Here is a 26557-nt window from a genome sequence, read left to right on the forward strand (position 1 = left end):
CAAAATCCAAAACATTTATAAATCCAGTAATTGGATAAGTAAAATCAATTGACTATTTTGAATATAGAATAGCAGATGAGTATTTGCATAAACAGAATTATTTAATTCAGCGATATGTAAAATATTTATCTATTCCGAACAGAGAATAGGGAAAACAATACTTGCATAATATGATTCGAAATAAACGTCACTTGAATGATAAGTGAAGTCAGGGGTACTTGCCTTTGAGTTTTTTTAGCAGTTAATCACACTTGTAAAGACGCATCTATTCTGACATTCTGTCTCAAGACATCTCCGTCCTGCTTTTCAACACCTTACTGATATGCTGCTCCTGCGATTGCTAGAAGCCAGATATCCAGTTTCATTCCATCTCACTCTTTATCCAACATCTTGTCTTGATCAACTCGAATGATCTGCATCTATAATTAAAATATAGAAGTTTAATTGTCTAATCGATAATCACTCGACGAACTACGCGTCAAAAGCGTATCGTCTACCCATACGATAGCCCACACACAAGGAAAACAGTCAAACACAAGACTTATGACCCACATATACACGTAATTCACATAGCATATAACTCATATATCATATAATTCATATCACATAAGACTCGGTTCATCAGAAGGGTCGACTCGGTATGTTTAAAATGGAAATCGGGTCAAAAATATGATTTATCGATCAAAAATCGACTCAGAATGATTCGTAAAACAAGCGACCTTTCGAAACAAAAGAATTCGGGTCTCGAAAGTATTTTTATTGAAAGCGGAATATTTTTCTGAGTCTGTACGCGTTCGTTTCGTATTAAACGGACGAACGGTTTATTTATTATGAATTTTTGAACATTTTTCGGAATTAAAACAATCTCCGAATCATTTAATAATAAAATAATAGGGTTCAAACACCCTAAAATAATTTTATATGATTTATCGAGCCTGGAAAATAATTTAAAATAATATATTAAAACTCGAAACTATTTTTCGGAATTTTTAAATCAAAAATAAATAATTAAATCTAATTAAATAATCAATTAAAATTAATTAATAACTAATTAAAATAATTAATCAATTAATATTTAAATTAATTAACTAATTAAATAATTAATTATCAATTAAAATTAATTAATTAAATAATTTGGATTTATTTTTGAATTAAAAATAAATTTCAGAATTAAAATAATGATTTTTAGAATTAAACATAAGGTTTTTGAAATAAATTTTAATAGAAAAATCCAGAAACAAATCAGGTAATTGAATTTGGGGAAAAATTGAATCAAATTCGGGTCAAAGCAATTAGGGAAACGGACCCTGAAGAAATTTCCGAGTCGGGCTTGAAGCCGACCGGAAAATTGAGGAAGACGACTGGAAAACGTCCGGCCGCCGAGCTCCGGTGACTTCCCAGGGCAAAAACGAGGCCAATCTTTACAGTTTTAACTCCAAATATTCTCTAATTCGACTCCTAAACTCAGAAACAACATCAGCAACGATCACCAATCGCTAGAACCCGGTAATCGATCGGGAAATTAACCCCCAACGTACTTTCCGGTGCATCGCGATTTTTACTATTTACTGAACCAAATTCAACAATTAACATCTTAAAACGAAGCTTGTAACACGTATAATCTAATACAATCAATTATACAAGCCAACAATCAGCAAATTAAAAACCCCTAAATCTGAATAAGAACCCTAAAAATCGATTTTATAAATTACTAGTCCTCTCATAATTTTGTTGAGCAAATAGAAAAGAGGATGTTGAGAGCTTCATAACGGATATTCATACTTGTGATTTGGTGTTCAATAACACCTTCAAAATTGACTTTGATTTTCAGAATTCTTCAAGAACACCAAGAACACATATTCAAGAAATTTTCAGAAAATCAAACCTTAATTTCTATATGATATTGAACTCTATTTTTGAAGTATAATATACCAAATCGACCAGAAAAACATGCTCTACAACATGGAAGCATCAAATCACATCAACAACATCAAGAACAAATTTTCATAATTTAATTATCAAATAATTCGAATATAAATAATTAAATAAGAAAATTACCATGATTTCTGAAAAGAAACTGATGATTGATTCAGAAAGAAGATTTCGAGAGTTTCGTTTTGATATGCTGCACGCCCGAATCGGAGTTCGATAACGCCTTCATTCGTGTGTTTTATTCTCGGGAACGTATCGGTTTCTCAGGTTTTTCTCTGTATTTACTGTGTTTTAACTGGTTGCAAATGAATAAACAGAATAAAAGAAATAAGAAATAGGCTATTTATATTTATGAAATATTGGATCGTTCTGGATCATTTTGGATTGTTAAATTAGTTGCTTAGCCACTAAGTAACTACAAAAACGATACAATTCAATACCAGAATTGGATAATTATCAAAACCGAGCTTTTTATAAAACATTATATACGAAAATAACGTAAAAATATCCCGTCTCTCGAGAATACGGGTTTTTGTCGATTACCGAAATGATTATCGTATCGAAAATATTGCGCCGGGCCACGCATGGGTCAAACCGTAATCCGGATTGAAAAAGTCAAAACACGGAAAATGTCCGGAATTACCAGATTAGGTTAGGAAGGAGTTTTCGGAAGAGTTTCGGGTTGTAAAAACACAAAAACGGTTGAAGTCGGACGATTCCCGGCTTTATAAAATAATTTTGGTAATTATTCAGAAAATAATTAATAATTCATAACTCAATATAAAATCATCTAACAGTCCAAAAATTACCAGAAAAATATCACAATTATCTATATTTTATTCTGGAGATATAAAAATTCAAATACTCAAATAATATCACATCTAAACACCCAAACATCAATTCCACTTATCAGATAATTCACTAAAATTCACCTAAAATCACATAAATAATTCCAAATAATTATAAAAATAATATCTGAAAATATGGGATATTACACTCTGGCTTTCCTAGGTGGACCGGGATCGCTTTTAGATTCTGTCTTAGGACCCAGTCTTTGAAATATTGGAGTATTTTGCACAACATTGGTCTGCTGGGCTTGTTGGCTTTAGTTGATCTTCTTCTCCTGTTGGTAACCCCCTTTCGGTCGGTCATCAGAAGTTTTGTTTCTAGATCCTCCATTCTGAGTCATTCTCTTCGCCTGGAGAACGTCTGTTTCTTTTATGAACCTGGTTGCCATAGAGCAGGCAGCGGCTAGGCTTTGTGGCTCTTTGTTTATCAACTCTACAATATAACTCTCATTATGTTCCGGATCCAGGTTCCTCCGAAATATGCTTAGAGCCTCCCTCTCATCAAGATTCAATATTTACTGATGGCTTCCTGGAATCTCCGCATATAAGTTGAGAGTGCTTCGTTGTCGTATTGGTGGATTGTTTCCAGGTGACACATGTGTATTTTGTGTGTCTTATTGGCTTTGAATCTTCTAAGAAAGGCCCCCTGAACTCATTCCAGGAGTGGATGCTTCGTGATGGGATCCTGCTGAACCATCTTTGAGCCCCCCTTTGAGGGTGGAGGCGGAAAACCTGGACTTGGTTAAGTCGTTGTAGTAATATATTTGGGCAATTTGTTCAAAAAAATTGAGGTGCTCTTCCGGATCCCCCAATCCATCGAAAGAGTCAAAGTTGTAATGTTTTAGATTTTTCTATCGAGGGATGGCTTCTAGGGAGTGACTGAAGGGTGTAAGGGTCTCCCCAATCTCCAATCCGGAATCTTTTTCTATTTTTCGTTAGAGTTCGTAAATCATATCTTTCATATCCTTCTGCCCTTCCTCTTCGTCATCAGAAATGACCTCGGGGGTAGGGTCCCTCCGGGTTCTTTTGCCTTTGGTCTTAGCTAGGAGCCTCTCCTCTTCTAGCTGCATCCTTTTCTGAATCTTCAGCTCAAGCTTTGCCTCTTCTTCCCTTCTTATATTTTCCCTCATTTCTTCCAACTTTTTCTTCCTCGTTGCTTCTGTCTCCTTCTTACTAGGCTCTTTTTGATTCTTTTTCGCCTTAGTTTCGATTCTGTCGAAGACAGATCTCCTAGATTGCTGAGAGTCCCCGGACTCTTCTTGCTCATCATCTTGCTCATATTCTATCTAAGCCCGGGCTTGTTCATCTCTGTAGAGCCTGATTGCTTCATCCGGTTCATTGCTTGTTAAGTTGGCCATATGCTCCTCTGTAACTGGAACATTCGTATCCTTATACTGATTGAGCTCTACGACATTTCTGGCATCCCGGGGTGTTACTATCCTTTCCAAGACCGGGGTATGTTACGTCAATGGTTGCTCCTGGATGGTCTCTCGGTCTCCCCAAGGTTCATGAGCCTACGAGTGGTCCTGATCCTGGACCTGGGTACTGGCGGAGGGTCTACCAACCGTACTCTTTTTTGCTCTTGCCATTACCATAATTGTACAAACAACTAACCATGATTTGAGGCTAAAATTGTGGATCTAAGGTTGCTTTTTTGAAGATTACAAAAAAATTTAAGAATAACACCAAACAAACTCTCTGGGTTTTGCTAACAATACTACTGAACAAGAACAGCAGGCTCCGGAACATAAAGACAATATGTAAACTAAAGTAGATCTGGGTTTTAAAAACTATCAAAACTATCAAACCCCAGGCTTTAAGACTATCAAGATTATCAAGCCCCAAACAAATCAAAACTAACAAACGAGGGCGGGCTCACACAAACGTGGCCTAACGTAATGAGCTCACACAAACGTGGCTAAAATGAACAACATTCATATTCAAGAGAGGGTATTGTTGTTTGTGTTCTTACAGGCTTAAGATGTGGACTCTCTTAAGAGTTTGCTGATGAAGGTGAATCTAGGGGCACCGAGACCCAAAGATGGAGCGCCCCTCCTTCTAGTGCCAAATGATAACTCCGGTAAGCGGGGCGGCTCCTTCTGACATCGTTCCTGGACATTCTGGATGTTAATAAGGTGTAGCTGCTGTTGAGAGCCTGCAAAACAACACCTGAGGGGGTTTTGTCCCCGCGGCACCTCCGGTGTAAGAATAAGTAGCTGGTTGAGGAAGACGAAGATAGAGAGACTAAGATTGTTGTGTGTGTGTAGGCTGAGTGTATGAGAGTGTGTGCAGTGAAAGTGTTTTCTAACCCTCTAACCCTTTATCCTTGGGGGTACATATAGCCCCAAGGTAGGGTTTAGGGTTTGGTACCTTTAGATCGGGGCCGTTGGTTCTTGGAGGCGGAGGACGCCTGGCTTGGGTGGATTGCATACACGTGTTTAAGGGAGGACCACATTCAGGGTGTCCTAACGGCCTTCTGACACGCGCCGAGTTTGTCTGATATGTTGGTTGTTGATAGCTGTCATCGTCACGTGCCCACCTACCCTTCCTTGGCGGGCTGTGGAATGTGCATGTGCTTTTTGGGACCCCCCTCAGGGTGATCCTGGTTATGGGCCGGATCCGGGTAGGCAGGTGATCCAGGTCATGGGTTGGACCCTGGTAGAAGATGATCCAGGTCCTGGGTTGGATCCTAGCGGGGAGATGATCCAGGTCCTAGGTTGGCCCTGAGCCTGGGTCTCCCCACTTGATTTCCCTGGGAGAGGGGGGCCTTGATCCATAAATTGAGCCCGATACCCCATAAATCCTGGTTGGGCCCTATCTGGGTTGCTTATACCCTATCAAAATCCATGGCAATAGTTTCCCACTTCCATTCTGGAATCTTTAATGGTCGAATCAAACCACTTGGTCTCTGATGTTCTGTTTTCACTATTTGGCACGTGTTGCATTTTGAAATCCACTCCGCAATCTCCCTTTTCATGTTCGACCACCAAAACCTCTTTTTCAAATCATGGTACATTTTAGTACTTCCCGGGTGAATCGAAAATCTTGAGTTGTGTGCTTCTTTCAAAATATCATTCTTTAATTCAGTCACATTTGGGATCCAAATTCTTGTTGAAAATCTCAACACACCTTGTTTGTCTTTTTGGGTACATATCTCTTCTCCTGTCAACTGATTATTCTCTTGAGTCATCACTTCATCTTGGCATTTCTTTATCCTTTCTAGTAGTGTCGGTTGAAAAGTAATGGCATAACATATTTCTTTCACTCTTCCATGATCACAAAGCTCTAATTGCAATTTTTCAACTTCATCAGATAATTCCTTCAGAATTGTTATCATATTTAACCTTTCCTTCCTACTCAAAGCGTCTGCTATCACGTTGGCCTTTTCCGGATGATACTGTATCGAATAATCGTATTCTTTGATCAATTCCAACCATCGACGATGTCTCATATTCAACTTCTTATGAGTAAAGAGGTACTTCAGACTCTTATAATCTGTGTATGTCTCACACTTTTCCCCATATAAGTAGTGTCTCCATAGTTTCAAAGTAAACACTATCGCAGCTAACTCTAAGTCATGAGTCGGGTACTTCTGTTCATGTGGTTTAAGTTTTCTTGAAGCATACTCTATCACCTTCCCGTGTTGCGTCAATACGCATCCAAGACCTTTTTAAGAGGCATCACTGTATATTACAAAATCTCCCTTATCATCTGGTAATGCTAAATTGGAGCATTTACCAATCTTTACTTTAATTCTTGAAAAATATTTTTGCACTTCTCCGTTCATTCAAACTTTTCATTCTTCCTTGTCAATTTGGTCAGTGGTACGGAAATCTTCGAAAAATCCTTTAGAAGTCTTTTGTAGTATCCCGCTAGTCCCATAAAACTTCTCACTTCTGTTGGCGTCTTCGGTCTCTCCCAATTCATTACAACCTGGATCTTTTCAGTATCTACTCTAATTCATTCTCTTCCAACAATGTGTCCTAGAAATCTTACTTCAACTAACCAAAACTCGTACTTCAAGAACTTGGAATACAATCTTTCATTTCGCAGCACTTCCAAGACTATTCTTAGATGTTTTGCGTGATCAGCTTCTGTCTTTGAATATACAAGAATATCATCAATGAAAACTATGACAAACTTGTCCAAATACTCCTTGAATACTTGATTCATTAAATCTATGAAAGCAGTTGGTGCATTCGTCAACCCAAAAGCCATAACAAGAAACTCGTAATGTCCATATCTTGTTCGAAAAGCTGTTTTCGGTATGTCTTCAGACTTAATCTTTATTTGGTGGTATCCCGATCACAGATCAATCTTCGAAAAATAAGAGGCTCCCTTGAGTTGGTTAAACAGATCATTAATTCTAGGCAAAGGGTATTTATTCTTAATCATCAACTCGTTCAATTCTCGATAATCTATACAAAGTATCATGCTTCCATCCTTTTTCTTCACGAACAACACTGCTGTACCCCATAATGAAACACTTGGTCTTATAAATCCCTTGTCTAGTAGTTCTTGTATTTGCTTTGCTAATTCCTTCATCTCCCTTGGTGCCATCCTATATGGAGTTTTCGAAACGGGTTCGGTGTCGGGTGCAAGGTCTATTGTAAATTCAACTTGTCATTCCGGGGATAAGCCAGGAAGTTCTTCAGGAAAAATGTCCATAAAATCTCTTACCACTGGAATGTCTTCCGAGTTAGAAACTTATCTACCTTTATCAACTACATACGCAAAATACGCCTCGCATCCTTTCCGAATCAACTTCTTTGCTTGTATCAAGGTGAGAAATGTCTGAGTTTGCTTTTGGCCCTTGAACGTTACTTTCTTACCTTGAGGTGTACTTAATACTACTCTTTTATCCTTACAGTTTATTTGAGCACTGAAACTTGTCAGCCAATCCATTCCTAAGATCACGTCGAATTCGCCTAATTGGAAAGGAATAAGGTTCGTAGGAAATACGTGTATGGCTATCTCTATTGCACAATGAGGGCAAATATGATTTACAAATACTCTATCTTGATTAGCTAAGATAATGGATAAGGGTTCATGCATCAATTGGGTTTCACAATCCAACTTAGCAACAAAAGATTTCGAAATGAATGATCTGGTGGCTCCCAAATCAATCAATACTTTAGCACTAGCAGCATTCACAGAAAGCGTACCTGACACCACATCGGAACTTTGAATTGCATCATTCACGTTCATGTTGAAAGTTCTTGCTTGACGGATAAGTCAAAGCTGGGCGATTTGAAGATGATGTTATCTGAGGTTGATTGAAAGATATTGGGAATGATGGGGTTGGCATAGGAGTTACTTGATTCACAGGGTAGGGTACAGTAGTCAGTTGCATTAATTGGTTATTACCCACACATTTGCATTCTCTTGAGACATGTCCTGGTTTCCCACACTTATAACACGTGATGTTGGCTTTTTGATTCTTACCTTCATGAGCATAATGGCCCTTCGTATGACACTTGAAACAAACTATATTCGCCTTATTGCAGATTCTTGTATGTCGCCTATTACAAATCTTACATTCCGAAATTGATCCTTGCGGGGGTTTCTGTCCACTGGTTGATTGAGATCTTGTTTCTTGTGATTTATTCCCAAATTCTTTCTTCTTGAAGTTTCCGGATCCACTCTGAGGTTTAAACCTTTGATTAATTCTCTGATTCTGGCCCTTGTAACTTGTGCCTTCTTCTCCTATTTCAATTCTTATTTTCTTGTTGCCTTTCTCCTTTTGATTTTGTTCACTCTCACCTTCAATTACCATTGCCTTCTGAACTACTTCAGCATAGGTGGTCAACTCAAAAGCTGCCACACGACTCTTTAACCAAGGCTTCAATCCCTGCTGGAACCTTTTTGCCCTTTTCTCTTCAGAATCAACATATTATCCCATAATCCTAAAAAGTTCTGTAAACTTCTTCTCATATTCACCAACTGTCATGTTGTCTTGCTTCAACTCAAAGAATTTCATCTCCATTTGTGTTTGCATATAGCGAGGAAAATACTTATCCAAAAACATCCTCTTAAACCTATCCCAAGTAATAACTTTAGCCGCTTCTAAAGCTTTTACCAACTCCCACCAATAGTTTGATTCACCTTTAAGAAATTAAGTGGCATAGTCCACCTTCTAATTATCTCCAACATTTGTTAAGGCAAAGGCCTTTTATATTTCCTTAAGCCAAGCATGAGCTTCTACCGGGTCTTGTGTTCCATTGAATTCTGGGGGTTTTACGGATTGGAATGTTTTGAAAGTAGTGACACCTTCTGGGGTGGTTGAGGGGGTTGCATTTGTTGAAGAAGTAGTTGATGTTGGGCTATAGTAGCAGTTTATTAGAGTACCAACTCCACAAGTTGTGCTATATCAAGGTTTTGGTTTTTTCCGTCATTTTCTTGGTTATTTATAGGTCTTCCTCGGGCTCTTCTAGGTGCCATTTTCTGAAATAAGAGTTATACAATTTGAGTGATACGTAATTAGGGTATTATTTTGCAGTCATCATGGTATACAGTTTTCAAATAATAAAGGTGATGCATGGTGGTAAGAAAGAAATTTTAAAGGAGCAATTATAGGAATCAAAGAAAGTGCATAACTGAATTTATCATGGTTCAAGTAGAAAGGTACGAATCACAAGGTACAAATACGATTACAGATCTGAATTAAAACAGTACCAGAGTCTAGAAATGGAAACAAATAACATGGTAATAAAAGGAGCATCCTAATCCAAGCAACTAAAGGTCAAGTCTCCTAGAGCTCGTCTTAAGCCTCCTCCTCGGACTCCTCCTCCTCAGAGTCCTCCACACGGATCCTTGCAATGTCGGGGGTAGTGTCCTTACGTAGCATCTTGACCACACTCCCAAGCTCATCCACTATCATCTATACAGTAATCTGGCAGGTTCGGTCACGATGCACGGGCATTTCCTCCAATCTTGATATGGCTACCTGGATCAGTGACTCAAGCCTCAAAATGGTTTTCCCCTTAGGTCCATCACCCATCACTTGCTTCCTGGCATAGAGCTCCTCAAGAGATTCCATCAGCCTGACATACTTTCCTTGAAGAGTATTATAATGCATCCTTAAGTCAGCATAGACAGAAAAAGGAATGGTGGCGTTCTGCGGGGTCGAAGATGATGAATGTGCACGTTGCTATCAAGCAATATATATATACAAAGGTCAGATACGATTTATTCAAATGTCACGTATTAGCATTCCCGATAATAATATATACTCATACATTCTATGGTCCTAATTGGGCTGACCAGGGACTCTAAATCTATGCTCTGATACCAAAAACTATCACACCCCAAACTACAACACACACACACTGAATAAAAGAGAACCATAATTATTATAAACTTATAAGTCCAAAGGACGATAATGATCTAATGCAACCCAACCAAAATAATAACAATCCCAAGATCTTTACAAGTTCAAAGTTTGGAATAGACCTTCTAACTAATACCACAATTACACACTGGCGGATTCCGCCTATACTATATATATTCAACCTGCGCCCTCAAATGGTCTTCACCCTGTCTACCGGTTGACTTACGGGCAGTCTGCTTGGTACGAACCATGATTGCTAGCTGTAGAACAGGGTTAAAAACAAGAAAATGAGCTACAATGCTCATCAAGTACTAATCATTCTGATATGCAAGACATTATCACGAGTTCATAAATCAAGGGGTTATGGATACTTGTAAGAATGACAATAACAAACATGAAATTATAATATGAAGACATGGTAAAATTTTAGCAATTGAAACATGGTATATGGAATCATGATATCGGGCAACATGTTTGTAACACCCCCAGATCCGGGGTCGGGGATCCGGGTCGTCACGGTCTTTCTTTTCACAATATCACTTCACTTAATTAATAAAAATAACCTTATGCTGTGACCCCACACTAACACACACCACAACCCATTATAGTCTCAGAGATGAAATTGAAATAAGTACAAGTCTTTGAATCCACAATTTAAAAGTTATTACAATCCAAAATGATTACTTGATAAATTTATAGTTAATTGCCATTATCTACCACAAGTTATAATTATACATAATTGATTCTCAAAAGTAGAATGCCTGATCTACCAATGGATCTACCTCTGCAGCTATAGCAGCCACAACATCATCGGGAAGACGCGGGACGCTTCCCACGCGCTTGCGCTGGGTCTGCTGGAGTCTGGCCATCTTTCCTAACTGTTGTTGTGTGATGAAGGAATAAAGCAAGAGTGAGCCTTACAGCTCTCAAGATAATATATAGTGATAACAATAATACAAGTATCTAAATGGATACTTACTAAAATTCTTTATCATGAGTAAGGTAATTACTTACTGGATATAAGTTTTAAAAGAAGATGAAGTTACCAATTACTTCACTATACTTATACCATTTTTAAGGCTACTTGAACTACCACTGTTCAAAGTATAATAAAATTCACGAGGTCATCCCATAGATGAGACCACAAATAAAACTTGAAAATATTTGATCTTTGAAATAATTTGAAAAGAAATGAAGTTACGAGATACTTCATTCAATGGATACACCAATATAAATGTTTGACCCTGTCAATGCTTCGGCAACCACCCATTAGTAGCCTTTCGATCGAAATGCTACGGGTAGTGTTGCAGAATTATCCAAATGGATGATGAACTCATTACGGGAGTTTTCCGCGCCAGGAAGACCACTTACGATGATCAGTCGTAGTAGTACAACCCCACCATTTTCTACATGTAGAGGAGAACCTGTCGGATTTACTTGTCAACCGAAAACTGAACTCCTAAGGAATGGACCGCCTTAGCGGAACTTCCAGGCCATTTGGGCCAATATAATAAGGCTGGGCCGGCGCCACTCGACCACTTACGCCACTCCTAGTTCAGATGAAATCCATGACTCTGAAACGTAAAGCTCGTTCCCCCTTTCCCCAAGTAGAACTTGTTGATACGGCTCCACCAAGAAGTCGTATCTAGTTGGAAAGGAAAACTCACCGATATTTCCCAGGCGATGCCTGTTAATGGATTAACTTGTTCCAAGAATTTTACTTCCCGAGTGTTGGGTAAGTAATCAATTCATTTAACAAAACAACAACCTTGTTGCGAATATAAAACACACCACAGAGCCGGATCCCTCAGGTTTTGAGCGAGTATTTAAATCCCCTTAAAAGGAAGATCTTAAATATAAAAATGAGTTTTGGGATCCGCTCTATCTTTTAAAAATCATTTTGAAGACTCGAAAACACTTTATAGAGTGTTTGGAGTAAAGCTGATTTAATGAAGTAAATCAGTCCCCAGAAAATTTAGAAAATGACTGAATATTATTATTTAAATAATATTCCCATAAAGAATAATCTTTATAAAAATAATTGAAGTAAAAATATTAAAACTTATACTTGAAACGAGTATTAAATAACCAAAGATATACTTATATGAAAGTACTATCTTTATTTGAATAATCGAAAATAAGTTTGATTATTTACACCTTATTCTTTAATAAAATAAAGAACAAATCTCAGCAAATAATCGGAGTCATAGATCCTCAAATGAATATTCAAAAATATTCATTAAACAATATAAACTAAGTCATAAGCCCTCGAATGAATATTCAAATAATATTCAGATAATAAAATAAAAGGAGTCATAAGTCCTCGAATGAATATTCAAAATAATATTCATTTAATATAAAATAAAAGGAGTCATAAGTCCTCGAATGAATATTCAAAATAATATTCATTAATAAAATAAAGTTAAAGTTATCGAATAAACCTTATTCGATTAATAGTTTTGAAAACTATGACCAGTATATATATATATAAGTATAAATATATATATATATATTTATATCCATATATACAAAATCTACTCGGGATCCTCGACTCCCGGTTTTAGAAAATATTTTCACCTTTGGGTCCCTGTACTAAGGGTATATGCAAATTACCGCTATCCTCTAGCATAGGTATTATCAACTGAATCAACAGATATATATATGGAAAGAATGCGAAACAGGCATGCATATATATATACCATAGCAGCATGCTTCAATTTATAACAACATTTGCTAATTAACCAACATGCATATATCGCAAGATAATGCAAATACATATATTCATCACCACAACAGTTATAACGGGTAGAAAACTTGCCTGAGCGACTTGGGGTGATAAAAGGCTCGGGACGAGTCTGGTAACCTATAAACAACAAGTAAGTTGGAATTAAACCAAAGTCACTTGTAAATCTATACTTTAACTAACTTAGACTCTAACGCTTGTTTTGCGCTTACTGATTTGCTTAAGTCACCCGGGTACCCTCGGCTCCACCATTTTTAATAATTTAACCTTTACGAGATTTAAGGCGATTCCTTCGCGAGTGTCTTACCAACTGCCTAACACACTTACCATAAATGTTTCATACATTAATTAACCCTTTTTGGTCTTTAACCTATGTTTCAAAGTAAGGCGAGGGAAAAAGTTTCGTTCGCGAAACGCCGTTACTTGAAACGGTCGTTTCTCCTAAACCGTACATCGGAATCGAACGAACTACATATCAAAAAGAAGCTCGTAACATGAGCTATCTAAACATGGAAGTGGTCATAATCTAGCAGGGGGTTCTCGGGTCCTAATTTTATGCACAAAAACAGTCTAAAGAGAATCGGAAGTTACGACGGCTATGTTTACGCGATTTCCAATATTTTAAACCATTCAAAACCCTCCCAATTCAACCTCAAATCCAACATACAACCAACATCCATCCTTATCACATCAAAAAAACCCCAACTAATTCAATTTTAACATTCATACTTATGCCTAAGCTTAACTTTAACCATACTTAAGTTCTTTTAATCAAAACCACAACATTTACCATTCCATTTCACTACCATTTCAATTCCCAAACTCTAATCACAACAACAAGCTACAATATCATCCTACTAATCAAAATCATCTTATAATACATAGGAATCTAGGGTTTGGAGATGGTATACCTTCCTTGAAGTGGTGGGAGGAGCTAGGAAGCCTTAAGAAGCTTTGAGAAGTCTTAGAAATGCTTGGATCTTCAAGGAAAATAAGAAAAACTTCAAGTTAAAAACTTGAAAACACTATTCATAGTCTTCTTCTTTGATTAAATGAAGAAGATGGAGAAGGAATTGATGGCTTAAACTCATGATATAGCCCTAACTAAGCATGAAGATGATTAGGGAATTAACTCACCAATTTAGGAAGCTTGGATCTTTGATTTTGAATTTCTTGCTCTTTTGAATAGTAAAAAGCCGAGAGCTTCTTCAAGAACAAGCCTTGGTTCTTTTTGATTTTTGATGAAGAATGAATTTACTTGGCTTGGTTGCTTTGTTTTTGTGTTTGATTTAGTCAATTACCTTGTTGCCCTTGAATTTGTATGGTTCTCATTCAACCACACCTCCTTCCTTCCCATGTCATGCTTGTGTCATCCTCATGATGTCATCCTCCCCTCCTTGTCCTCTTTCTATTGGTTGGATGACATCATCCCCACTAATCCCCTTAATTAACTTCCTAATCGTTTGCCTAATGACCGCTGATCTGTTATACGGTTCGCTTAACTTTCGTTCTCGTTTATCGTTTGAGGGATCATACCCGGGATCTTATTACTTAGGTTCCCTTAACCTTTCTCAATATATTGTATTCCTTTTATGATCCTGTATCATAATCCTTTAATTTAAATCCCTTTTTTTTATCCCGTTACCTTATACTCAATTCTCTCCGTATCTAGTGGATTTCCGGGAAAAATCCAAGTGTTCGGAATTGGATTCTGACGATCTTTACATACACTTATATACCACATAGAGTACTAATAATATCCCATAAGATCAATAACAGAACCCCTACATAGTGTGGCATGAAAAGTTTTCTCATTCAACTAAAACACTATTCACAAGGGTTACAAAAAGTTGAAAATTTTGGGGTTATTACAGTCTCCCCTCCTTAAAAGGATTCCGTCCCGGAATCAAACAGAAAACAAATGGGGTTACTTTTCTAGCATTGTGCTCTCTAGTTCCCAAGTTGATTCTTCCACATTATGATTCTGCCATAGCACTCTGACTAGCTTGATCACTTTGTTCCGAAGCACCTGCTCCTTCTTATCTATAATCCTTACTGGCTTCTCCACGTAAGTTAGATCTGGCTGCATATCCACCTGCTCGTACTCCACTACGTGTCTGGCATCCCGATGATACCTCCTTAGCATTGACACATGGAACACATTATGAACTTGTTGCAAATTACGGGGTAGGGCTAGCTCGTAAGCTAACTTTCCAATCCGTCTTAATATCTCAAAAGGTCCAATGTATCTTGGGCTTAGTTTTCCTTTCTTTCCGAACCTCATTAATCCCTTCCAAAGGGATACCTTCAGCAGTACTAAGTCCCCTACTTCATATTCCTTGTCCTTTCGGGCTAGGTCTGCATATTTCTTTTGTCTGTCTTGGGCTGCTACTAGTCGCCCTCTGATAAGATCCACTATATCTTTGGTCCTTTGGACCACTTCAGGTCCGAGCATCTTTCGCTCTCCTACTTCATCCCAGTATAAGGGAGATCGACACCTTCTTCCGTACAGGGCCTCATAAGGCGGCATTCCGATGCTAGCATGAAAGCTATTGTTATAAGAAAACTCGATCAACGGCAAGTGATCATCCCAACTTCCTTCAAGGTCTATTGCACAGACTCTCAACATATCTTCTAGTGTCTGGATGGTCCTTTCACTATGCCCATCCGTCTGGGGATGGTACGCGGTACTCATATTTAACTTGGTCCCCGCACATTCCTGAAAGCTCCTCCAAAATCTGGAGTTGAACCTGGGGTCTCGGTCTGAGACAATGGACGCTGGGACTCCATGTCGCGTCACTATTTCCTTAAGGTAAATGTCCACCAGTCTATCGACTGTGTATCTCTCATTGATAGGAATGAAATGAGCTGACTTTGTCAGTCGGTCTATAATTACCCATATGGCGTCGTGATTGGCTTTCGTCCTTGGCAATCCTACAACAAAATCCATCGCTATCTGTTCCCATTTCCATTCGGGAATCTCCAGGGGTCGTAAGAGTCCACTGGGTCTCTGGTGCTCTGCCTTTACCCTTTGGCAAGTCAAACATTTGTTTACCCATTCTGCTACGTCCCTCTTCATGTTGGGCCACCAGTAATATTCCTTCAAATCCCTATACATCTTGGTACTTCCCGGGTGAATGGAATACCTTGAACTATGGCTTTCATCCAATATCTCATCTTTAAGCTCTTGAACATTCGGAACCCAAATCCGGTAGGAGTACCTCATTATCCCTTTATCATCTTTCTCGGTATGGATCTCCTCTCCAGTCATTGACTCTCTGCCTTTATTCATCATTTTCTCCTGGCACAATCTGATCTTTTCCAATAACTCTGGCTGCATTGAGATCTCAAAAAGCTTTTCAGTTCCGGTTCCGGTTACCTTTACTTCTATTTCCATTCTCTCAAAATCCCTTATCAATTCTTCCGAAGTCGTTATCATTCTGAGTCTTTCCTTTCTACTAAGGGCATCAGCCACCACATTGGCTTTCCCTGAATGATAGAGAATCTCACAATCATAGTCCTTGATTAGTTCTAACCATCTCCTCTGGCGCATGTTGAGCTCTTTCTGCGTAAATATGTACTTGAGGCTCTTATGGTCTGTGAAAATCTCGCACTTCTCTCCATACAAGTAGTGCCTCCAAATTTTTAAGGCAAATACTATTGCCGCGAGCTCAAGGTCATGAGTAGGATATCTAATCTCGTATTCCTTCAGTTGTCTCGACGCATACGCAATCACTTTACCGTGCTGCATAAGCACACACCCTAGTCCTTTGTGCGACGCGTCACTATATATCACAAAATCTCCTTTTCCATCCGGCAATGCCAACACCGGAGCCGTTATCAACCTTTTCTTTAATTCCTGAAAACTGTTCTCGCATTTCGCCGTCCATTCAAACTTCTCTGTCTTACGAGTAAGTCGGGTCAAAGGGGCTGCGATCTTCGCAAAGTCCTGTACAAATCTACGATAGTAGCAGGCCAATCCTATAAAACTCCTTACCTCTGTGGGTGTGGTTGGCCTTTCCCAATTTGAGACCACCTCTATCTTAGAGGGGTCGACCAATACTCCTTCCTTATTGATCACATGTCCTAAAAACTGTACTTCATTCCGCCAGAATTCACACTTCGAGAATTTGGCATATAACTGTTCCTCTCTTAGTATTCCTAGAGCTATCCTCAAATGCTCTACATGTTCTGTCTCAGTCCTTGAGTAGATCAAAATATCATCGATAAAAACTATCACACATTTGTCCAAGTACTTCTTAAATACTCTATTCATTAAATCCATGAAAGTCGCTGGGGCATTGGTTAATCCAAAGGACATTACCAAGAACTCATAATGCCCATACCTGGTACGGAACGCTGTCTTGGAAATATCTTCGAGTTTAATCTTTAGTTGGTGATATCCAGTTCTCAGGTCGATCTTGGAAAAATAAACAGCATCCTTTAGCTGGTCGAACAGATAGTCTATTCTAGTTAATGGGTACCTGTTCTTTATGGTTAGCTTATTCAACTCTCGATAGTCTATGCACAGCCTCATGCTCCCATCTTTCTTCTTAACAAATAAAACTGGTGCTCCTCATGGAGACACACTGGGTCTTATCATACCCTTATCCAAGAGTTCCTGCAATTGGATAGCTAATTCCTTCATTTCTAACGGGGCTAACCGGTAAGGTGCTTTTGAAACTGGCGCCGTCCCTGGGGCCAACTCAATAGCAAATTCAATCACTCTATCGGGTGGTAATCCCGGAAGGTCTTATGGGAATACATCTTCAAATTCGTTGACTACTGGAATTTCTTGTAAGTTAGGCACCACCTTCTGCGTGTCCACCACATAGGCTAGGTAGGCCTCATTTCCTTTTCGTAGCATCCTTCTGGCCTGGGCCATAGTCAAAAATTTCTGCGTCTGCCTCTTTCCTCTAAATATAACTTCTTTCTTCCCTGGGATATTTAGCTTAACTTTCTTCCCTTTACAGTCTATCTGAGCATCATTGCTAGATAGCCAGTCCATTCCCAAAATCACATCAAACTCCCCTAATTTAAAAGGAATCAGATCAACACTAAAAGATTGCTCCCCTATGCCTATCTCACAGGCGGGGTGAATCTGGTTAACAGGAATAATTTCATGATTGGCTATTTCTACTTGTAAGGGTTCTATCAAGGGTTCAGCTTTAAGTCTTAATTTACGCGCAAAGTCCCTTGATATAAAAGATTTAGTTGCTCCCGAATCAAATAAAACATTTGCACTGACTGAATTTAGAGAAAGGGTACCTGCTATCACATCTGAATCTTTCATAGCATCCTGGACTGTCATGTTGAAAGTCCTTGCAGTAGGTGGCTTATTGGAAGCAGCCCTGCTTTCTCCCGAAGCTGCTGGTTTGTTCATTGGGCATTCCCTCTTCCAATGACCCGGGCGTCCACACAGATGACAATTGGTGGTTGGAATGACGGCAGGGGCTGACGAAGGGCATTTGTGAGAATAGTGGCCCACTTGCCCACACTTAAAGCAGGTTACTGGCTTTCCCTTACATTCCCCAGAATGCATTCTTCCACAAGTATTACAGGTTGGCAATGGGGGTCGAGACTGGTTGGAATAAGACATTCTTGACTTCTGGCCGCTCTGGCTCACATCCATGCTCATTGGCCGCTTAAACCCAGTGTTCTTTCCCGGTAGGGACACTGCTCCTCGATTAAATCTAGTTGGGAAGCTCCTTCTTGCTGAACCCCCACCCATGCTCATACTTTTCCTCTTTATTCCCTTCTTCTCTCTTTCCTTCTGCATCTGTTCACTTCCGGCTTCTACAATCGTTGCCTTTTGCACCAGAGTGGCATAATCCGTAAGCTCAAGGATTGCCACCCTATTCTGAATCCACGGTTTCAGTCCCTGCTGAAACCTCCTAGCTTTCTTTTCCTCGGTGCTCACAAACTCCGGCACAAACCTTGATAACTCAGTAAATTTTGCTTCGTACTCTGCTACAGACAAGTTATTCTGCTTTAGCTCCAAGAACTTGAGCTCCATCTGGTTTTCCATAAACCTCGGGAAATACTTTCCCAGAAACAACTGACTAAATCTTTCCCAGGTTATAATAGCATCTGTCTCCATGTTTTTCTTGGCCTCCCACCAGTAGTTAGCTTCTCCTTTCAGAAGGTAGGTAGCAAATACAGTTTTCTGTGCCTCATCGATACTCAAAATCTCAAAGGATTTCTCCATTTCCTTTAACCATGCCCTTGCCTCAACTGGGTCGGCTGATCCGTGGAACTCAGGGGGCTTAAGGGACTTAAAAGCCCTAAAAGAGTTCGCCACAGTATTGTTATTTCCTTGAGGGGGTGGGTTGGGTTGACGTTCCAAGTTCTGCCTTAGGAGTTGCATGAACTGGCCCATGGGATCCATGCCTGGGTTTGGTACTGGTTGCTCAACCTCGGTTTCTCCTTCTTCAGCCTCTATCTCAAATCCCTCAACATCATATGTTTCCTCTTCCTCTTCATACAGGGAGTCATCCTGTTCCACATAATCCTCGTCTTCCTCTTCACTGTGTTCCGGGTTCCTATCATCCTGGTTATGGCTTCCCTGGTCCTCAGATCCAGGGTTCGCCCTAGTTCCAATCTTTCTTGGCGGCATGATTCTGATAATAATAAAACAAATTATTTGGAAAATTCAACGTTAGGTCACAATCATATACAACATTGTGCCTTGCACAGCTCTTATAATGGGGAGAACGTATATCGCAATTCTATTATTTTAAGAAAGTTCTAATACGAAGTGCAGTAATAATAATGATAAAAACAGTGATCCTGTCACTAATGAACTGAACCAAAGGAAACAAATATATACATAATGCGAGAAATACATAGTTTGATCTGGTCAAAAGTACAACAGTGCTACAGTCATCTATCCCAAAAGTGATACACAAGAGTCTATCTGTCTAGTCAGAAAAAGGGATGCTATATACAAGTCAACTATCCCGGAAAATTGGCTCTTACTAAGGCCTCGGCTAACTAGACAACTAGACTATTCCATCATCAATCCTGAATCACACACCGGAGCGGGTCAGCTCCCATACCCTTTCCATCGCACGACGGAAGATATAGTCGGCCTGCCGCCTGGAGATCCTACCATGCCTGTCCCCCTGGAGAGATCTGAGTCTCGCTCGGGACGTGAGCTCTATCCCCGTAATCTCCCTCCTCAAGGATCGGGGTATAGAAGCCCTAGTCTCATAAGCTCGGGTACGCCTACCCGCCCTCTCTGCATCCAACTCCCTCCTGGCCTCATCCAGTCGGCCCTCGGCAACAGCCACTCGGGTCCTCAGAACATCCTGAACATATCCATGAGCTAACGAAGACTTCCTGTGGGCAGGGTCAAGAGGTGGTGAATCCGGAGCCGCTGAGGGTGCCTCCTCGGTCTGCCTAGGCTCGGAAGTATGAGTCTCTGAGCTGTCATCATCGGGAATCCAGGATAGTGGTGGAGGGGTAGGGGCTCTGACCACCGGAAGTGTGGGTAATGGGGTACCAGCATACACTACCATAGGTCCAACACGCTCATCAGCTACTGGGACCTCATCCGGGTCCTCCTCATCTGGAATAGCAATAACCTCTGTCTCTGACTCCTCTGAGGGGTCCTCCTCATCTGAAATAGCAATGACCTCCGTCTCTGACTCCTCTGAGGGGTCCTCCTCCATCTCAGGCTCCTCCTGATCCTCAACATCTAGCAATGCCTCATCATGCTCACGCTCGAACATCTCAGGGTCCTCTATCTCAGGCGCCTACACATTAAACGAACTAAGTTACTATCATGATACTTATAAGGGTTCCCGTAAGGGTTTTAACTGTTAGCACTACTTTAAGTAGTCCGACCATGAACTTGGCAAGAGTTCTTATTATCTTTGTGAGTTTATTATTGTATCGTCGCATCATTTCTGAGGTTTATAACGCTTAGCTCTGATACCATTTCTGTAACACCCCCAGATCCGGGGTCGGGGATCCGGGTCGTCACGGTCTTTCTTTCCACAATATCACTTCACTTAATTAATAAAAATAACCTTATGCTGTGACCCCACACTAACACACACCACAACCCATTATAGTCTCAGAGATGAAATTGAAATAAGTACAAGTCTTTGAATCCACAATTTAAAAGTTATTACAATCCAAAACGATTACTTGATAAATTTATAGTTAATTGCCATTATCTACCACAAGTTATAATTATACATAATTGATTCTCAAAAGTAGAATGCCTGATCTACCAATGGATCTACCTCTGCAGCTATAGCAGCCACAACATCATCGGGAAGACGCGGGACGCTTCCCACGCGCTTGCGCTGGGTCTGCTGGAGTCTGGCCATCTTTCCTAACTGTTGTTGTGTGATGAAGGAATAAAGCAAGAGTGAGCCTTACAGCTCTCAAGATAATATATAGTGATAACAATAATACAAGTATCTAAATGGATACTTACTAAAATTCTTTATCATGAGTAAGGTAATTACTTACTGGATATAAGTTTTAAAAGAAGATGAAGTTACCAATTACTTCACTATACTTATACCATTTTTAAGAGGCTACTTGAACTACCACTGTTCAAAGTATAATAAAATTCACGAGGTCATCCCATAGATGAGACCACAAATAAAACTTGAAAATATTTGATCTTTGAAATAATTTGAAAAGAAATGAAGTTACGAGATACTTCATTCAATGGATACACCAATATAAATGTTTGACCCTGTCAATGCTTCGGCAACCACCCATTAGTAGCCTTTCGATCGAAATGCTACGGGTAGTGTTGCAGAATTATCCAAATGGATGATGAACTCATTACGGGAGTTTGCCGCGCCAGGAAGACCACTTACGATGATCAGTCGTAGTAGTACAACCCCACCATTTTCTACATGTAGAGGAGAACCTGTCGGATTTACTTGTCAACCGAACACTGAACTCCTAAGGAATGGACCGCCTTAGCGGAACTTCCAGGCCATTTGGGCCAATATAATAAGGCTGGGCCGGCGCCACTCGACCACTTACGCCACTCCTAGTTCAGATGAAATCCATGACTCTGAAACGTAAAGCTCGTTCCCCCTTTCCCCAAGTAGAACTTGTTGATACGGCTCCACCAAGAAGTCGTATCTAGTTGGAAAGGAAAACTCACCGATATTTCCCAGGCGATGCCTGTTAATGGATTAACTTGTTCCAAGAATTTTACTTCCCGAGTGTTGGGTAAGTAATCAATTCATTTAACAAAACAACAACCTTGTTGCGAATATAAAACACACCACAGAGCCGGATCCCTCAGGTTTTGAGCGAGTATTTAAATCCCCTTAAAAGGAAGATCTTAAATATAAAAATAAGTTTTGGGATCCGCTCTATCTTTTAAAAATCATTTTGAAGACTCGAAAACACTTTATAGAGTGTTTGGAGTAAAGCTGATTTAATGAAGTAAATCAGTCCCCAGAAAATTTAGAAAATGACTGAATATTATTATTTAAATAATATTCCCATAAAGAATAATCTTTATAAAAATAATTGAAGTAAAAATATTAAAACTTATACTTGAAACGAGTATTAAATAACCAAAGATATACTTATATGAAAGTACTATCTTTATTTGAATAATCGAAAATAAGTTTGATTATTTACACCTTATTCTTTAATAAAATAAAGAACAAATCTCAGCAAATAATCGGAGTCATAGATCCTCAAATGAATATTCAAAAATATTCATTAAACAATATAAACTGAGTCATAAGCCCTCGAATGAATATTCAAATAATATTCAGATAATAAAATAAAAGGAGTCATAAGTCCTCGAATGAATATTCAAAATAATATTCATTTAATATAAAATAAAAGGAGTCATAAGTCCTCGAATGAATATTCAAAATAATATTCATTAATAAAATAAAGTTAAAGTTATCGAATAAACCTTATTCGATTAATAGTTTTGAAAACTATGACCAATATATATATATAAGTATAAATATATATATATATATATATTTATATCCATATATACAAAATCTACTCGGGATCCTCGACTCCCGGTTTTAGAAAATATTTTCACCTTTGGGTCCCTGTACTAAGGGTATATGCAAATTACCGCTATCCTCTAGCATAGGTATTATCAACTGAATCAACAGATATATATATGGAAAGAATGCGAAACAGGCATGCATATATATATACCATAGCAGCATGCTTCAATTTATAACAACATTTGCTAATTAACCCACATGCATATATCGCAAGATAATGCAAATACATATATTCATCACCACAACAGTTATAACGGGTAGAAAACTTGCCTGAACGACTTGGGGTGATAAAAGGCTCGGGACGAGTCTGGTAACCTATAAACAACAAGTAAGTTGGAATTAAACCAAAGTCACTTGTAAATCTATACTTTAACTAACTTAGACTCTAACGCTTGTTTTGCGCTTACTGATTTCTTAAGTCACCCGGGTACCCTCGGCTCCACCATTTTTAATAATTTAACTTTTACGAGTTTTAAGGCGATTCCTTCGCGAGTGTCTTACCAACTGCCTAACACACTTACCATAAATGTTTCATACATTAATTAACCCTTTTTGGTCTTTAACCTATGTTTCAAAGTAAGGCGAGGGAAAAAGTTTCGTTCGCGAAACGCCGTTACTTGAAACGGTCGTTTCTCCTAAACCGTACATCGGAATCGAACGAACTACATATCAAAAAGAAGCTCGTAACATGAGCTATCTAAACATGGAAGTGGTCATAATCTAGCAGGGGGTTCTCGGGTCCTAATTTTATGCACAAAAACAGTCTAAAGAGAATCGGAAGTTACGACGGCTATGTTTACGCGATTTCCAATATTTTAAACCATTCAAAACCCTCCCAATTCAACCTCAAATCCAACATACAACCAACATCCATCCTTATCACATCATAACAACCCCAACCAATTCAATTTTAACATTCATACTTATGCCTAAGCTTAACTTTAACCATACTTAAGTTCTTTTAATCAAAACCACAACATTTACCATTCCATTTCACTACCATTTCAATTCCCAAACTCTAATCACAACAACAAGCTACAATATCATCCTACTAATCAAAATCATCTTATAATACATAGGAATCTAGGGTTTGGAGATGGTATACCTTCCTTGAAGTGGTGGGAGGAGCTAGGAAGCCTTAAGAAGCTTTGAGAAGTCTTAGAAATGCTTGGATCTTCAAGGAAAACAAGAAAAACTTCAAGTTAAAAACTTGAAAACACTATTCATAGTCTTCTTCTTTGATTAAATGAAGAAGATGGAGAAGGAATTGATGGCTTAAACTCATGATATAGCCCTAACTAAGCATGAAGATGATTAGGGAATTAACTCACCAATTTAGGAAGCTTGGATCTTTGATTTTGAATTTCTTGCTCTTTTGAATAGTAAAAAGCCGAGAGCTTCTTCAAGAACAAGCCTTGGTTCTTTTTGATTTTTGATGAAGAATGAATTTACTTGGCTTGGTTGCTTTGTTTTTGTGTTTGATTTAGTCAATTACCTTGTTGCCCTTGAATTTGTGTGGTTCTCATTCAACCACACCTCCTTCCTTCCCATGTCATGCTTGTGTCATCCTCATGATGTCATCCTCCCCTCCTTGTCCTCTTTCTATTGGTTGGATGACATCATCCCCACTAATCCCCTTAATTAACTTCCTAATCGTTTGCCTAATGACCGCTGATCTGTTATACGGTTCGCTTAACTTTCGTTCTCGTTTATCGTTTGAGGGATCATACCCGGGATCTTATTACTTAGGTTCCCTTAACCTTTCTCAATATATTGTATTCCTTTTATGATCCTGTATCATAATCCTTTAATTTAAATCCCTTTTTTTTATCCTGTTACCTTATACTCAATTCTCTCCGTATCTAGTGGATTTCCGGGAAAAATCCAAGTGTTCGGAATTGGATTCTGACGATCTTTACATACACTTATATACCACATAGAGTACTAATAATATCCCATAAGATCAATAACAGAACCCCTACATAGCGTGGCATGAAAAGTTTTCTCATTCAACTAAAACACTATTCACAAGGGTTACAAAAAGTTGAAAATTTTGGGGTTATTACAATGTTATAGTATAAAGGCATGGTAGAATCATAATAATCGAAACATGGCATATGGTATCATGGCATCGGGCAATCAAGTTATAAACATCAAATAATCAAAATCATTTTAGGACGCTACGGATTATAGCCGGTGATCAACCGCGAAGTAATCCCGAACCTCGCTGGGTTCTCAAATATAATAGGATCCCTAGGCTATATGTGAGCCTATCAATAACGTGAAAAGGACTTGCGTCTGGGTCCAATCCACTAAGATAAGAAAACATTTATTTTATTTTTATTGATTTATAACATGGATGCCGGGGAAAGATTGGGTATCAACTTAATTGAATTAGATTCAAGGGAAGAACATTTGAAGGTAAAGTCAAGTTAAGAGTGATTAACGGAAGTATTTGAAATAATTATGGACATGGGGTTGTTATAACTAAGCATTCATGGGAAATGTATTATGTGTAATAGTTATAAGAATAAAGAGGTAAGTAACTTGCCTTTCAAAGTTCTAAGATTATTTGATCTTGGTAGCACGAGTCTTTCCGTTCGCTTCGGGACCTACACATTATATTAACCTCATTCCTATTCACCCTTTATCGACTTATATGCCTATAAGCTTCTAGACTATCCTTTACCCCTATTATAACTACGATTACACAAACTTATGATTACACATAACTTAATCGCATACAATTCAAGTAATCCACATAGTCACATAATCACGTAATGGCATGACATATGATACTTAGCTATTATCACCTAAATCTCTAAGAACGTAAGCAAATAACACATAAAAACTATTACTAATGCTTCACTCTATCTATTCTGACCTTAACTTAAACCTAAAGATGTTATGCAACACTCAGACCCTTCACTTCTAAGTCCCAAACACAACATACACCACTAAAGTTGCCTAATACCACTCGAGGGGTGCTCTTCGGGTGCCTTCGTGAAATATATATATATATCGCATTTATAAAAATAGCTCTAATATTTAGCGGTCGTCACATGAATTTTCAGTGATGGTAATAGCACTTGTGTTATCACAGAAAATAAGAATTCTATCCACTTGTAGACCATAGTCCAACAATTGGTTTTTCATCCATAAAATATGTGCACAGCAACTACCAGCAGCAATATATTCAGCTTCAGCTGTAGAAGTAGAAACTGAATTTTGCTTTTTACTGAACCAGGACACAAGCTTGTTCCCTAGAAATTGACATGTTCATGTTGTACTTTTTCTATCAATTTTATAACCTGCAGGGTTCGTGTTGTACTTTTTCTATCAATTTTATAACCTGCATAATCTGCATCTGAATAACCAGTTAGATCAAAACCAGAATCTCTAGGATACCAAATGCCAAGTTTTGGTGTTCCCTTGAGATATCTGAAAATTCTCTTAATAGCTAGTAAATGAGATTCTCTAGGATCAGCCTGAAATCTAGCACAAAGACAGGTAGCAAACATTATATCTGGCCTACTAGCTTTTAAGTACAGAATTGAACCAACCATTCCCCTATAAATTGAAATATCTACAGACTTTTCAGTAGAGTTTAACTCAAGTTTAGTTGAAGTGGCCATGGGATTTTTTGCAGATGTGCAATCCATTAGTTCAAAGTTCTTTAAAA

This window comes from Apium graveolens, chromosome 1 (assembly GCF_009905375.1).
Source record: "Apium graveolens cultivar Ventura chromosome 1, ASM990537v1, whole genome shotgun sequence".
Taxonomy (NCBI): Eukaryota; Viridiplantae; Streptophyta; class Magnoliopsida; order Apiales; family Apiaceae; genus Apium; species Apium graveolens.